The sequence below is a fragment of the Leiobunum rupestre genome, chromosome 4 (genome assembly GCF_980474605.1).
Source record: "Leiobunum rupestre chromosome 4, qqLeiRupe1.1.hap1, whole genome shotgun sequence".
NCBI lineage: Eukaryota > Metazoa > Arthropoda > Arachnida > Opiliones > Sclerosomatidae > Leiobunum > Leiobunum rupestre.
In genome coordinates, this window is record NC_143387.1 from 10,733,889 (window position 1) to 10,750,124 (window position 16,236).

Genomic DNA, 16,236 nt, shown 5'->3' on the forward strand with positions numbered 1-16,236 from the left:
AATTTTCCCCCAATCCCCCCCCCCCGCTTGGGCCAGTGGCTCTCAATAAAAATAAACTTAAGGGGGGTCGAGGGCCCTGCGGGCCCCCGTAAAAAATATCACTATTTCCAAGTCTGAATTTGGAGAGGGGAGTAAAAACCATAGATATAAGAAGTATATAGAGGTCTAGATAAAATATTTCAAATGCAGTGAATACGGAGGTGACACCTAGGAGAAGACCGGTATTTTCTGCAGGCCGCCATTTTAACGCGCTATCTGTCGGTGAGGTGATAAAATATTTAAATGGAAATATGGCACCGCGCTCAAGAATTTCACAAGTGGGAGTTAGTTTTGTTTTTTAACCGATTTATTTTGCTTTAAACAATTTAAATTTAAATTGTTAGTCGTAAATATCTTTATTTATGAACAAGATAATAATATAAAAGGTAAAATAATATTTTAATAAAATAAATATGTAAATAAATAGGTAAAGTAAATAAATAAAACAGAGGCTTAATTACTGATATTATTTAAGTACTATGAAAAATTGGAGGAAACTGCTTGACAGTTACTTACTGCCCTTGAAAAAGGATAAGTTTTGAAAATTTGTGCCTGATGGCGTTCTTCTTCAGTTCTAAATTCTTATCCTTCGCTAATTTGTGTAAGGCTATCTTGGTATATAATTGAATAACTTTCTTGATCAGACTTATGCGGTGGTGTTCGATGCCCACTTCAGCATCAAACATGTGTTCATGGAGGTCAGGACAAATATCAACGTCAACTATTTTACGTATAACAACAAGTTCGATGGCTAAAGATATTTTGTTGCATGCCATTGATACTGACACATTTTGGCGTATGCATGATGCGGTCAAGCGGCACATTTCATATACGCTTCTTGAAGGACTATGCAATCCGCCATTATTTTTCATTTGAGTAAATCTTGAGTGCCTATTGTAGGCGTAGTTGTGCTCGTTTACCTGATCTTCAAGAGCATTTAAACAAATTTCACAGCTTATGGTTTTTATCAGACGTGAAACAACAAAACCAGCAATGTAGAAAACAACATTTTCTCTAAAAATGCTGGAACTTTCCTGATATATGTGAAATTCATTTATTTCTTCTTCTTCTTGATCCTGTAGTTCTTGTGTCATTGTTGGTTGTATTTCAGAGTCACCTTTATTTGCGTAATACTGAATATCGGAAATACTTGGAATTTCTGTCTCGTCAAGGGGTGTGACATTTCCAGTCAGAGTTGGGGTAAGGCGTGTAGCTAATGATCTTTTATATGCACCTTCAAACTGCTTTGTTGTAGGGTTATTATTCCACCCTCCTTTCCCACGAATGGTATTGAAAAATAACTCCAAATGATCTTGAGAAAACTTGTAGGTAAGCACATAACTAGAATAAAATTAATAGTTATATTTAATATTAATTTTGCTATCAATTCTAGAAAAAATTACTTCAATTGTGGGTTTGGTGATGCTATTAATTTCTTTGAAATCTCCAATATACTGGTGATGGAAATAGCTAACCCCAAAGGACCTGTCTTCCTTTTACCTTTCACGAGAAGATTTCCTTCTACATCTTTTAGATTAAGAAGTAATTCTTTTGTTTTTTCCAAAGACATGCAGGTAAGTTGAAACTTTTCCTTTCTAATTGGTGCTTTATATCCTTCAGCAAAAGGAGACCTTGAATTTAGGGTGTCAAAACACCTAAGGAAAATAAAATGTTTGTAAGAATGCAGTGAAACTTAAATTTTAGTTAACGTTATACCGAGCAATTGGTTCGATAAATTTGGCAGTTGGGAGGCAACCTTTGAAAGCTTGTTCTCCTGTCTCCTCCAAAAATTTTAATGATTTTGCCACAGAATTACTCAATGCTTGAACAGTTAGCATGACCTTCATCTTTTGGGATTTCCAGTAGATGTGGAATTTGGTTAGTTTGTTTCCGAAAGTTAAACCTGAATTCCTTGGTTTGCATATTGTGTAAAGATTTAAGAAACTCCCAGTCAATTTCCTATAATAAAAGTTTTAAAATAGAAATTTATTCACATTATCCTCTCTTTAGTGCATACAAATTACCCTTACCTCATCTGTCAAGCCATTATATATCCTTTTAAAATCGGAAAAAAGGTTACGAATGAGTTTAATCATGTGGCATACATCAAGGATTAGGAAAACTATATCATCTGGATCTGAAGGATTTCCTGTATTGGGAAAACTTGTACAAGGCTAGCGAAGCAGTCTTTTCCCCAGATGACTCTTTCCAAGTTTCCTATGTTAACATGCTGAAAAAATTGAAAGGCCTAAATTCAGCTAAGGCACCTGTCCCTGACAATATTCACCCCAACCTTTTGAAATGTACTGCAACCAGTATTGCCGGCCCTTTGACGTACATATTCAACTTAAGTTCGAGCACGGGTCATGTTCCCGAAGACCGGCGCACGGCCTACGTCACTCCTATCCCAAAGAAAGGGGACCCAACCAAACCGCAAAATTACCGGCCCATCAGTCTTACTAATCAGGCGGTCAAACTCCTAGAATTACTTGTCAAAGACTTTCTTCTGCTTCGTCATGTTTCTCGAAAAATCAACACGGCTTTCTACCCAAATGGCCTTGTACCACGAACCTTTTGGAAGCATCAAACTCCTGGACCTCTGCCCTGAAATCTGGGCACGCCGTTGACGTGATTTAACTCGACATACAGAAGGCCTTCGATACTGTCCCCCATCACCAACTTTTCCGGAGTCTCCAGGCCGCGGATATCTCAGGCTACCCCCTTCGCTGGATACAGGCCTTCCTGACCCAACGTCACTCCTATCCCAAAGAAAGGGGACCCAACCAAACCGCAAAATTACCGGCCCATCAGTCTTACTAATCAGGTGGCCAAACTCCTAGAATTACTTGTCAAAGACTTTCTTCTGCAAAACCTGATGGCTTCGTCATTTTTCTCGAAAAATCAACACGGCTTTCTACCCAAATGGTCTTGTACCACGAACCTTTTGGAAGCATCAAACTCCTGGACCTCTGCCCTGAAATCTGGGCACGCCGTTGACGTGATTTACCTCGACATACAGAAGGCCTTCGATACCGTCCCCCATCACCAACTTTTCCGGAGTCTCCAGGCCGCGGATATCTCAGGCTACCCCCTTCGGTGGATACAGGCCTTCCTGACCCAACGTTCTCAACGAGTTGTCATTAGAGGTGCTAAGTCCTCTTCTCGTCCTGTTGTTACCAGTGGGGTGCCGCAAGGCTTGGTATTGGCCCCCCTGCTCTTCGCCATTTACGTCAATAGTCTACCAGCTTCTGTCCACCATGCCCTAGTCAGTTTATTCGCTGACGACACAAAACTCGCCCACGTGCTCTCGACCAGCACATCCCATGTTGAACTCCAGTCTGACCTATTCAGGGTAGAAGCCTGGGCAGCTGAGGCTGGCCTCTCGTTCAATGCAGCCAAATCAAACGTTCTACATCTTGGCAAAAACAACTCTCGTCACATTTATTCACTGGGTGGCCAAGTCATACCACCAACGAGCTGCATCGGAGATCTTGGGGTTCACATTGATGAGAAGCTGTCCTTCTCCGATCACTGCCACATTGTGGCCAAAAAGATAAACATGTTTACTGGCATGACCCGGAGGACTTTTCACTTCAAGTCCCCGAAACTGAAAAAGACTCTCTTCAAAACCTTTATCCTTCCACTACTGGACTTCGCGTCACCAATTTGGTCCCCACATTTCAAGAAGGACATTACCCTCATAAACAAATCGTTAAATAGGCTCACTAAGCTTCTCCCTCAGCTGCGCGATGTCTCGGCTGACGATCGCCGACAGTTCCTTTCCATTCCCACGCTGCAAGAAAGACATCAAGCAAATGACCTAACCGAACTATTATCGATTGTGTCAGGCTCCAGTTTCCTTCATGAAAGATAATTTTTCGAGCGCCCACATTTGACTTCCACCCGCGGACACAACAAAAAACTATTCCTACCTCGCGTTAACTCTTCATACCGCTAACGCCATTTTACACACCACACCCTCTCCATTTGGAATTCCCTCCCTCACGACTTAGTGTCTCTACCCTCAAAACATTCCTTCGCCCGTACCCTACTCTCCTATCTTACCCCCTCCTGTGCTTAACGTATAAGCTGCCAGTGGCAGCTTTGGTGCGTAAATAAAGAAGAAGAAGAAGGACTTCGGGATCTAGGTTTGCACCTAGCATTTTGGCCATTGTAAGATTGCTATTCAAACCGTCGCATACTAAGGCAATACATTTAACACCAGTTTCGTGAATTCTAGAAAAGCATTCTTTGACTAAGTTGGTCAAAAGCCACGCTGGTGTACCATGCACGAAGAAATAGCCTAAAGGGATTTTCCAACTTCCACTTACAGCAACTAACATAAAAACGAGAGCTGACGAAGCAATGGTTTGTTCCTCTTTTGAATTATCCGAGACTTTTCCGAAGTTGATAAAGCCGGTAAATTTATCTCCACACCAAGCAACATGCTTTCTAATAGACATTTCATCTATGTCTAGTGCTGCGAATATTGGATGGTCATGTTTTTGAGCTTCTTGTCTCAGGAATTCAAAACTCTGGCCTGTAAATCCGGGTTCTGCGCCAATCTGATTTGACCACTCTCTTATGGTATTTTCATGAAGTAAACAAAAATGTTTACGCAAAAATACGTAAGCCTTTGGTGAATAAAAATGTAGAGTCAAAGCAAACTGCCTTATTTCATCGAAATAAGGTTTCTTGTACTTGTTATTTGGACCAAGCTCACTAAGTTCTTTAAATAAGGCTTTTGATGTCGTGGAAAAGTTGTCATTAATATTTACAAGGTGCTCTTTTAGCATTAAATTCTGATCTTCCAATTCATCGAGAAAGTCTTGCAAATTTTTTTCCCTTCTAGCGAGCTTTTCTGTGGCACTTCGGAGTTTTTTTGACATTCTCTCTTTTTTCCCTTCTAACTCTTGGATTTTCCTTTTTAACGACTTGATCAATGATTCATTATTATCATTGTGGTAAGTATGATCCAACTAAAATAGTTATGTTAAAATACACGTATCACTATATCTCTAGGATAAGGTTATGTACGATATTTAAGATTTGAATGGAAGTATCTTACCAAAATATCCTCTATTTCACCCGAAGTATTGCAAGTACTATTTTCAAGACTTGAATCTGAGGTTATACCACCAGTAAGTGAAATCATTTCATCATTGTGTTCAATAACCTAATAAAAGTTATATTTTTCCCCGCTAGGTAGGTTTTTATAAATATATACACTATATACACTATAAATACCGAAACCGTGTTCTGTTTGATATCCGAGTCAAAAGGTAGGTCTAATGAAGAGTCCTTATCAACCGAAGAAGTCCCTGGCAAGGAATCATCTATATTAACCACTTGATTAGTTAAGCTATGTAAATCTTTTATTTCATGATTTTCTTGGTGAAGTCAGTTATTAGAACCGCAAAATTCCGAAACCGACTTGTCAGTAACAAGTAACTCATTTCAACCGTAACATCTCTGAAATAAATGTTTTAATTGTAGGATGTGCAAAAAAAATAAAAAATGGAGTGGAATGTGTCTTGATCTCCAATGATAAACCAAACATGGGAAAAAACTAGTACCATTTCACTGCATATATTAAAAAAAAATCACACTAATATTTGAACCTACGCGAAAAGATCCATGGTCAAAATTTGTGTCATCATATTTTTCAGGTGTTTCAATTTCAACAACTTTGAACAAATTCTTTAGGTAAAATAAAAAATTGTTATTTCTATGTTATTTCTATTGCTTTAAAGGAAAGGTCTAGGATAAACAATGATTTTGGCCATTTGAAAAAGCATGAAAATAACTAATCGACTACCCTGGATAGCACCATAGGCGGAGCGACCATTGGCTGTTAATAAATTATATTTTGTCCTTGCTCAACTTGTCAAAGTCTCAAGAGATCTCTTTGCTGCTATAGTTAGAAGCACAATTCCAATTGTATTTATTTGTTTTCATCATCTTTCATATGGCGGAAAGATTTTAATTTAATTTTAAAAATAAACCTCATGCAGTAGGAATAGCATTGATCATAAGGCAATTTTTGCCATTTCGTAACTCTATATCACTTTCTAAGAAATGTTCGCTACAAATGTAATCATTTTTCGATGGATACCAGTTCTCACGGTTTATAGAATTGATCCATTGTGAAAGTGTTTCGGTTTTTCGGAATGGAAACCTATTTTTCCAATATTTACATAAAGATATAACAAGTTATACCAAGAGACATAGAAGAAAAAGAGTCTGCCTCAGCGCTGCCCCCGTGTGCCGTGAAAACTTCCAACTACTCCCTCAGTTCTTTTCCCCATTGGGGGGCGCTAGATTACTAGAAATTTGACGGGCGTAGCACTTTGAAAATGCGTTATTCGGCTGAGAAAAATAGTGCTGCTGAAATTATACTCCTTGCATAGTTGCAACTTACCGAACACGTTTTTACCAAGGCTTAATTGCAATTTACCAAGTAACCAAACACGTTTTTACCAAGGCTTAGTGTATTATATAATATTATAAGTACTGAAAATTTTAAAAACCAATTGAAATGGAAACTAGGGAAATTGGCTGGGAAATCATATTGAAAGATTATGAGATGAGAAGTATGATTTCTTTACAACTGATGAAACTGGATTAAGAAAACAGGAAATAAATTGCATGAGAGATAACGGATGCCTAAAAGAAATATTAGAAAATATGAGTTCTCAGTAAAACTTAAGGCACTGAACACCAATTTAACGAACATCTTTAAGCTTTGCAAAAGCATTGTACTGCGTTGACTTATTGGTCAACTTCACCCTAATTTTCTTTCCCGACATTTTAAAATTTATTTCACGTAAAAGTATAATAAAAAACAATAATAACTCGTTGACTAAAGCAGACGAAGTTTCGTGAATTCGGCCGAATTACTAATAGGGTCGCTAGTGTCGCGATACTATTTTTTCCCAAAAAAAAAAGATTTTAATTCTAACAATATGATTGGCTCGCTACTATAGGGTGTAAGAGGGAGGTTGGTGAAGTTGGAAGTTTTCAGGAAACCTGTGGTGGAAGCTAGGGGAGAGCTCAATAGGCAGACTCTTTTTCTTCTATGTCTCTTGGTTATACATCATCCTTTGAGTTCTAAAAGAAGAAAATAGGGGGAAGTAAGCTCCTGTAGCTATGAGCAGTGCAAGTCGTCATATCCCCCCCCCCCTCCCGCAAAAGCCTTTTCATGCATAATTTTTCAAACAGTAATTTAGTCCCGTTTTGATTTTGATAACACAGGGCGATAAATGTCGAGACTAAAGGTTCCTAAGTCTAATTTAGTAGAGTGATAAAAGGACAATATGTGGCAAATTCTCGTTTAAAAAAAATTGCTCTTTTAACCAATTTATTCATCCGCGATTTCCGCCAACCCGTTTTGGCGCAAAATTTCGAGAAAAGTGATGCCTCGCCAAAGTCGACAAGATGCGTACTTCCCTATATTTTCTTCTGGTTTTTAGATATTTTTGGTTCTACCTATGAAATGATATATTTGATCCAATTTTTGCTTGGTTTTTGCAATGTTTAAATGCACATTTTAATACCATTTTTAAAACTAAACACTACTATCGCTTAAAACAATTCAGTATTGAATGTTCAATCCAAACAAAACTAAATATATCGTAAAACGACCGTTTTCCGAATGCCTCTGCTGGTGCTTCTTTAGGCCTATTTTAAAAATTGCGCTCTTTTAAATTTTGCCCTCCTACAGGTGGCGTCGTTAGGCTTAGCCGACCCGAAATTTATCTAGACCTTTATATACTTCTTATATCTATGGTGAAAACCTAGTATCTTTTATTGAAGCGTCCAATGTAAGAGCCATCGGATGTGTGGCTCTAGTGCTATCGCGACGTTCAGGCCAAGCAGGCGCTTAAGCGTAGCGACGAAATCAAACCAGCATCAAAACCAGTCTTCTTTGAAAATTTTTATTTCATAAATTTATTAAATACATTCAATCTAATAATGATTATACATGTTATGAGAGACAAAAAGCGCCTCTGTTTACAGCATCATTAACTTGTGTTTTGCTCATTAAGCACTATAGGCTTCGAGTTTAGAAAATATAGCGCCATCTACTTTAATACCTGTCAACTAAATTTGTGAAGAAATAGCAGACGACTTTTGAATATGAATGTTCTTTAAAGGGCAACGCAAGTGAACATGCAGGGCGGTAAATTATCTTATAGATAAAAAGAACGACTGCGCATGCGCTATCTGCCATAGCCTTTCCCTCTGTAAAAAAAGCAGAACCATATTTGCCGAATTTATTTTGTATAAATGCGCCTCTCGCGGTTTTTACGCAAAATCCATGCATTCTTTAGTCGCGAAAATGGCCGAGGAAAGTGAAGTCTCCGTGCTTACCGACAAATCGGATCCTAAACTTCTACAAAATAAATGTAATAGAAAAAGATAAATATTCTGTCGGGGTATAATCAGAAATACATGAACCGAAATTATCAGCGACTGCTTTTTTATTCTGAGGCGTTTTCCCACAGCACTAGGGGAGGGTGACAAGGAAGCATTCAAATATTTCAACCCACCCGCGGCCAAGGTATATTTTTGAGTGCATGCCGGGTAGAGTATTATGCCATCTAGTGAGTGAAAAATGAAATAGTTGAACGAAGGTCAAATTATCGAACGTATTATAGTCTGCGAACCTAGGCTTACTAGTTGATAGATTGTGAAGTTGTAGTATCATTTAGTATGCAGTCGGAAAGTAGTTTAACTTTTTAAATAATGGAAGAAAACTTAAGAATACGTGATAAATTGATAGGATATTTAAAAAACCTTAACCGCCCGTTTGTTGCGTCAAGAAAGCAGGTTTTTTTGAACTAAATTGATATCTGATATAATGGTAGCTGTAATTCTTTACACTGACTGAAAAAGGTACTTTTTAAGTATTTTTTTAGTCCGTGTTTTTTTAAAGTTTCTCACGGCGGCCACCAGGGTGAGTATTCAAATCTGTACCACGGACCCGTAGAGGATTGCATTCCGCGGAGGGGGGGACTACAACCGAGTAAAGAGAGGGGGAGACGGGGAAAACGCCTTTAGTATAAGCGGGATAGGTCGCTGATAATTTCGGTTCATGTATTTCTGGTATAATGATAGGGAAATTGTTAAGGGAGACGGTATATAGGAGTGTGTGTGGTGTTGAATTTTCTTAATCCAATGTGAGGCTAGCGGCAGAGATTTACCGCGTCCAAGGCCTAATGTTTCAACTTCCATTATTAAAAATATTCAATTCACAAATAATTTTATTCCAAAACATTGTTAAATCGAAAATATCAAAGTCCAACTCTCGGAAACTAACCCAGTTCTTTTCTCCATAATAAATAAATTAAGCTAGGCCTAAATTCCTGGGTTCGTTGATTGCGAGCTAACTCAGCGAAGAAAATCGAAAAATTCGCGAATGAGAGCGAAATTGCGCCACGTGGCTACACCAAGGAGAATAAGGCTTTCGCGCTGTATAAAATCATCCTTGGAAAACCTACTTACGGCTTGTTGAAGAAAACATAGTTCCCCCCTGCATGACCAATTGCGTTGCCCTTTAACTGAAACGTTCGAGATGATTTTGAATGAGCGCCGGGAGTAGTGGCGTACTCCTGTAATTCCCAAGCGTCTTGGAGGCAGAGTTTATGGACGGCCGTGTCAGAACGACCACCAATCCCCCAACGGGTGGTCGGAATACTTCCACCACGGGTGTCCCCACCCCTGTCCGCACGTATCCCCCCGTTGGCGTGGCCGTTACACATATCTCGCCCTGATTAATCAGGTGGACGAGCGGACTGAATTTGTCCCACACGTTACAATCACGAATAAAAAAAAATTGAATGAGCAGACAGCTTTCACACATTCGATTTACAACTCAGTCGGTAGGCGGCGATACTTCTGACCGAGGCTGCCCCTTCTGACCAAAGTTTAAATTACGCACGAAGCTTATAGCGGCTAAAGCAGATACCGTAGAAATCGGATAACAAACTAGAACGCTTAATCGAATGGCTGACAAGGTACCGATTAGATTCTTGGCTAAAACGACAGTAACGCCATCTGCGCTGCCTAAAGAGGCACGCTCGCGCGTAACTTGGTTAAAAGTTTTCCCCAACGCCATTGAAATTAATGTAAAGTTGGGGATAATTAAACGTTAATTAACCTACCAAATGATATAAGAAATATTCCACTGACAATTTTTCCCGTTTATATGAACTTAAATGTAATATAAAATCGTCTTGAAAAATGGTTTATCGCTTTATAACATTCAAAAATAATATTTGCCGGGAGTAGTGGCTCACTCCTGTAATCCCAGGCGTCCGGGAGGCAGAGTTTGTGGATGGCCGTGTGAGGACGACCTCTAATCCCCCAACGGGTGGTTGTCATACTTCCGCCACGGGTGTCCCAACCCTATCCCCAAGTATCCCCCCGTTGGCGTGGCCGTAACACATATCTCACACCTGATTAATCAAATGGACGAGCGGACAGAATTGTCCTACCCGTTACAATCGCTCATAACGAGCTTCTAAAAAAAAAATAATAATAATAATATTTTTCCCGCACCATGTAGATAACCGAGCATCTGCTCGTCTAGGTAAAGTTTGTGTTGTCAACGCGCGTATTAGAAAGAAAAATGAGATTTTAGAAAGTAGGTTGTAATTCGGAACGATATTAATACTTTTCATGAATTTTGTCATCGGTGAATTATAAATATGACTTGAAATAAGTTTCAAGGTTTATTTAAAAGCTAGTTTCATAACTTTTCATCCATTGGTTCGTTCAGAATGTATCTTTAAAGTAGACGAAAATTTTAAGGCGCGGAATTTTGCCCAGTCTAAAGCCCCATTTTCATGCTCGCTGGTAGCGGATAAAAATCGTCAAAATTCGTTTCCGCGACTCGCAGGCGTGAAAATAAAGCTAAAAATTTGTTTGAAACAGATCGACGCGGAAAGTGAAAAAGTGTATAGCTGAAGCGGATTTTGACGATTTTTACCCGCTACCAGCGAGCATGAAAATGGGGCTTAAAGCCTCGGTTTAATCTACTGCGTATTTTGAAACGGAAAAACCCGATTACTATCGTTAAATCTTGGTTAGCCTAAATGATGGCGAACGCTCCTTGTAATAAGAAACAAATAACGAAATACATTCTAAGCTTATATAACGCCAAAAATTCCACGTATTTCGTTATTTGTTTCGTATTAAAAATATCATATTATTAATCCAAGATTTAACAATAGTAATCGGGTTTTTCCGTTTCAAAATACGCACGTTGACAACGCAAACTTATTATATTATTAATGTTAATAATTTTAATATTATTTTTGAATGTTATAAAGCAATAAATGGTTTTTCAAGACGATTTTATATTACATTTAAGTTCATATAAACGGGAAAATTTGTATGTTGAATATTTCTTATATCATTTGGTAGGTTGATTCGCTCGCGTTCTACATGTCGAACAGTCTCATCGGTGTCGTGTTTTCTTTTCAAAGCATTGATACTGGTCTTTTGAATTTATTCCTTACGGCAGTCAATATGAACTTAAATTGAAGTGACCCATTATTCCCACTTTCCCAACATTTTGTCTCACACAACCTTCACAATAGCTTCATTTTCAAGCGATTTATTGCAAAAATAACAAGAGTTAGCTGGGTGGTAAATTTTAAACGCGGTTACATGAAGAGCGGCGGATGCGTTTTAAGTCAACGAAGGCGCAAAATTTTAAGACGCGTTTCAGGTACAACGTTAAAACCGCGATTACGACACAACGATTGCTCGTATGTAAAATGTTCATAGAACATTTTTTGTAGGAAATAGCTGGACCCTAATGTTCATACTTGGGTTTATAGCCGTACATACAATACTAACGTAGATATTCGCGATAAACCATTACTGTGCACCGGTTTTCCCCATAACCATTGCTCGTAAAACAACTATTTCCAACAGTAACCTGTGAAAAGATATGTTTTTGTTTAAGTAATTACTCCTTAAATATTTAATTACGGAATTTTGAACCATTCTTCATTTTTTATTTAAAAAACTATCTTTCTATGATTTGAAAGAAACGCGTTTTCTAGTGCGTTCTGAGCGATTGGAAATTATGGTAAAAAGAAAACTATTTCTAACACTAACCTGTGAAAAGATATGTTTTCTTTTGAGTATGTACTCTTACACGATTTGATTACTTTAATTAAACATAAGTTACTTTAAAGATGTAAAAAAAACCACGTTAGCGTCGAGCTAAAGTCGGCCATTTAATTTTAGGCGAAATAGAGTGTTAGTTCACCAGTTTGGCACCGATGGCGTAACTTTCATTGCCAGCCAAACGAAAAGCATGGGCCAAAGACAGGGTTTTTTAAAAGTTCTAATCGGAACCCGCGACAAAATTTCAAAAATCGTTCTAGTTTGTTATCCGATTTCTATGGCAGATTGTTGAAGTTTTGTAGCAGCAGCGCTTCGCAGTGGTGATCAAGAGACTCGAATAAACGATAAACTGGTTATATTTATTAAAATAATGAGAACAAGTTACATGATTGAAAGCTGGTAAATTAGTGACACACTGATACGCAGTGTAAAAGGTTTTTATATTAAAACCCGAGCGGAAAACATTTAAAAAACAAATATAAAATAAAGCGGAGAGATAAAGTAAAGAACATCTCTCCGTGGTTTTGTTCTCTTTCCCGCTGTGTTGGAAAACAATCTTCGTCGGTTATCTTCAACACTCTCCCTCGACGAAGATATGGTTAAATGCGTGGAGATTCAGGCTTTGGCGAAGGCGTGTGAATATCTCGGCACATAACGGCTTCGTGAAAATATCTGCCAACTGCTCTTCACTTGGCACGTAGGTGACATCAATCTGGCCGTTGATCACAAGTTCTCTCACGTAGAATTGACGGACGTTGATGTGCTTTGTACGACGATGAAATTCTGGATTCCGGATCAATTTGATAGCGCCGGCGTTGTCAATGCGCAGAACTGGAATCTCATTTTCTCGTTCAATGCCCAAGGACCTTTTGATGGCTTTGATCCAGACAATATCTTTCGCTGCTTCTGTGGCGGCAACCAATTCAGCCTCGGTAGTAGATAATGCAACGGACTGTTGCTTTCGACTTGCCCATGTAATTGGCGTTGATCCCATCAGGCAGACAATTCCCGAGGTTGAGCGTCTGGTCTTTTCACATCCGGCATAATCGGCGTCGCAGTAGGGGACAAGTTCCGATGTGTCATCTGATTTGAACAAGAGACCCAGGGTTGTCGTTCCTCGTAGATAACGAAAAATGCGTTTTACGGCGTTCCAGTCTGCAATAGTTGGGTTTGCCATAGCCTGCGATGTACGATTTACGGCGAACTCGATGTCAGGACGTGTACCCATTGCAGCATACCGAAGGCTTTAATGGCTGAGGCGAACATCGTTTGAGCTTCGAATTTCTTCTGACCATCTTCGCTGGTATCTGGCATAGAGGCTGGTGTTTTTACAGCTTTACAATCAAGCATATGGAATCTCTCCAAGACCTTCTCGAGATAGGCGCCCTGATGAAGGAGAATTGAGCCATCTTCCGTGAAGTCGATCTTGAGACCAAGATATGTTGAGGCGGCTCCTGTGGTAATCTCGAATTCATCAGTGAATTGACGGAGGAATGCATCAACATCTGTAGCTGTAGTTCCGGCAATGAGACCATCGTCGACGTAGAGGATTAGGATAAGCAATGTCCTTCCAGATGAAAAAACGTAGAGGCAATGATCACCATCAGCACGTCTGAAACCGAAATCTTGTAGAACTCGATCAATTCGCTCGTTCCAGCAGCGTGGTGATTGTTTAAGCCAGTACAGACTCTTTTTAAGCCTCCAGACTTTGCCGCTACTGTCATCAAATCCTTCTGGTTGGCGCATGTAAATCTCCTCGGACAAGTTTCCATGAAGAAAGGCTGTCCTTACATCAAATTGCTTTAAATGTAAATTCTTCTGAGCAACGATGCTAAGGAATATTCTCAGGGTCTCGAAACGGGCAACTGGAGCGAAAGTCTCTTCATAATCGATCCCTTCTCGCTGTGCATATCCCTTGGCTACGAGTCTGGCCTTATACTTGGAAATCTTTCCGTCTTCGTTTGTCTTCGTACGAAAGATCCATCTATTTCCAATGATTTTCCGGCCCGGAGGAGAATTGACCAATTCGTAAACTTGGTGTTCCTTCATTGAAGAGAGCTCTTCAGGCATTGCCGTTTGCCATTTCATGGATTAGGCGCTTGAACGAGCTGCTTCGGCTGTCTTTGGAAGATCATCACCGATCAGGAAAACTTTGTGTACAGGCATGCAGGTACAGCAAGTGTGCCCTTTTGCCCTCAGTTTTGACCGATCTCGAAGTACGGGTCCGGTGGCTGCAGATGGTGATTCGACGGATCTGGATGTCACGTCTTCGGGAACATTGACGGATCTGGATGTCACGTCTTCGGGAACATTGACGGATCTGGATGTCACGTCTTCGGGAACATTGACGGATCTGGATGTCACGTCTTCGGGAACATTGACGGATCTGGATGTCACGTCTTCGGGAACATTGACGGATCTGGATGTCACGTCTTCGGGAACATTGACGGATCTGGATGTCACGTCTTCGGGAACATTGACGGATCTGGATGTCACGTCTTCGGGAACATTGACGGATCTGGATGTCACGTCTTCGGGAACATTGACGGATCTGGATGTCACGTCTTCGGGAACATTGACGGATCTGGATGTCACGTCTTCGGGAACATTGACGGATCTGGATGTCACGTCTTCGGGAACATTGACGGATCTGGATGTCACGTCTTCGGGAACATTGACGGATCTGGATGTCACGTCTTCGGGAACATTGACGGATCTGGATGTCACGTCTTCGGGAACATTGACGGATCTGGATGTCACGTCTTCGGGAACATTGACGGATCTGGATGTCACGTCTTCGGAATCCGAATCATCGGAACTCTGCTCTCCCTGACTAGAGACATCCATCCACTCTCCAGGTTGGGTTTCGAGTATACATTTCTCAGGATCGAACTTGACATCTCGAGATCGGATGATGTCATTTAGCTCTGGAACGTAGACTCGATATCCATCCATGTTATCCTCATAGCCAACGAGAATGCCTCTCAAAGCTTTCTTAGACAGCTTCCTTCACTTCTCCTTTGGCACATGAACGTAACAATCGGTTCCAAAAATGCGCAAATGCTTGACTGATGGATTCGGCTTTCCAGTCCATAGTTCGTACGGTGTCTTCCCTTTGATGCAGGTTGGGGCTGTGCGATTTAGAATATACGTCGTCGTGTTGACTGCTTCGGCCCACAGCTTTGGAGGTAGATCGGGTTTTGAATGCAGCATTGCACGAACAGACTCCATGATTGTTCGATTCTCACGTTCAGTTACTCCATTTTGCTCAGGAGTGTATGGCATTGAGGTTCGATGCTTCAGGCCGACTTCTTGTGTCGTTATTCGGCGAAACTCATCGTTGACGTACTCGGTCCCGTTATCCGTGATAAGTTCTCGTACGGTATGCTCATGGTTCTTGCAAAATGCGAGAAAGTCCTTGAAACGATCCACGACTTCAGATTTCTTCGCCAAGAAATATGTGATACGAATGCCGGAATACTCGTCCTTGAAGAGAAGATAGTAGAGCTTGCCCTTCATTGATGGAGTCGGTGATGGCCCCCAGAGATCTGAATGAATTCTATCTCCTGGCTTCGTGGCTTTATCTAACCGAGTGCCAAAGCTGTGACGAGTCATTTTTCCAAAGATACATCCTTCGCATAGTTTATCAGTCTTCTGATTGATAATCTCGTAACCGAGTCTCTTCAGAGTAGCCGCTACATGTCGTTTATCTTGATGGCCTAGTCTTTCGTGCCAGACTTGGAGGTCCACCTTTTTCTCGTTTCTTGGACCAGTGGCAAGATATAAGGAACTCGATGGCTGCTCCACAGTCATATCTACCCGGAACAGTGATTCGACTTTCCCATGAAGACGTAGATGCTTTCTTCCCTTTATTTTCTCATACAGGCCGCAGGAAAACGCAGAGGCTTGAAATTCCAAGTTGGAGTTTCGTTTCATGGCCCTTTTTAGAGAAAATACATTGCATGCAAAACCACTGATGTGCCAAACGTTGTGGATAATCTCGTGACGAACGGACTTTCCATCATCAAAACGTACGCGAATGTTACCCTCGCC

At 40.2% G+C, this 16,236-nt stretch overlaps 2 long non-coding RNA genes across 5 annotated transcripts; both read left to right on the forward strand.

The window, feature by feature from the left end:
* The first annotated feature begins 246 nt into the window (after positions 1–246).
* On the forward strand, positions 247–2,202 carry LOC149946381 (uncharacterized). 4 transcript variants are annotated; one of them, XR_016480398.1, is made up of 8 exons: positions 247–425; positions 515–915; positions 994–1,239; positions 1,295–1,368; positions 1,433–1,581; positions 1,660–1,710; positions 1,784–1,917; positions 2,050–2,202. It is a non-coding gene; the product is annotated as an uncharacterized LOC149946381 (long non-coding RNA). The 4 variants fall into 4 exon arrangements; XR_016480399.1 differs by having other exon boundaries at positions 1,295–1,364; XR_016480401.1 differs by lacking the exon at positions 247–425 and having other exon boundaries at positions 592–915; positions 994–1,082; positions 1,151–1,239; positions 1,660–1,714.
* Positions 2,203–4,169: 1,967 nt separating this feature from the next.
* On the forward strand, positions 4,170–5,690 carry LOC149946382 (uncharacterized). Its single transcript, XR_016480430.1, has 5 exons — positions 4,170–4,212; positions 4,280–4,407; positions 4,892–5,003; positions 5,062–5,180; positions 5,245–5,690. It is a non-coding gene; the product is annotated as an uncharacterized LOC149946382 (long non-coding RNA).
* The last annotated feature ends 10,546 nt before the right edge of the window (positions 5,691–16,236 follow it).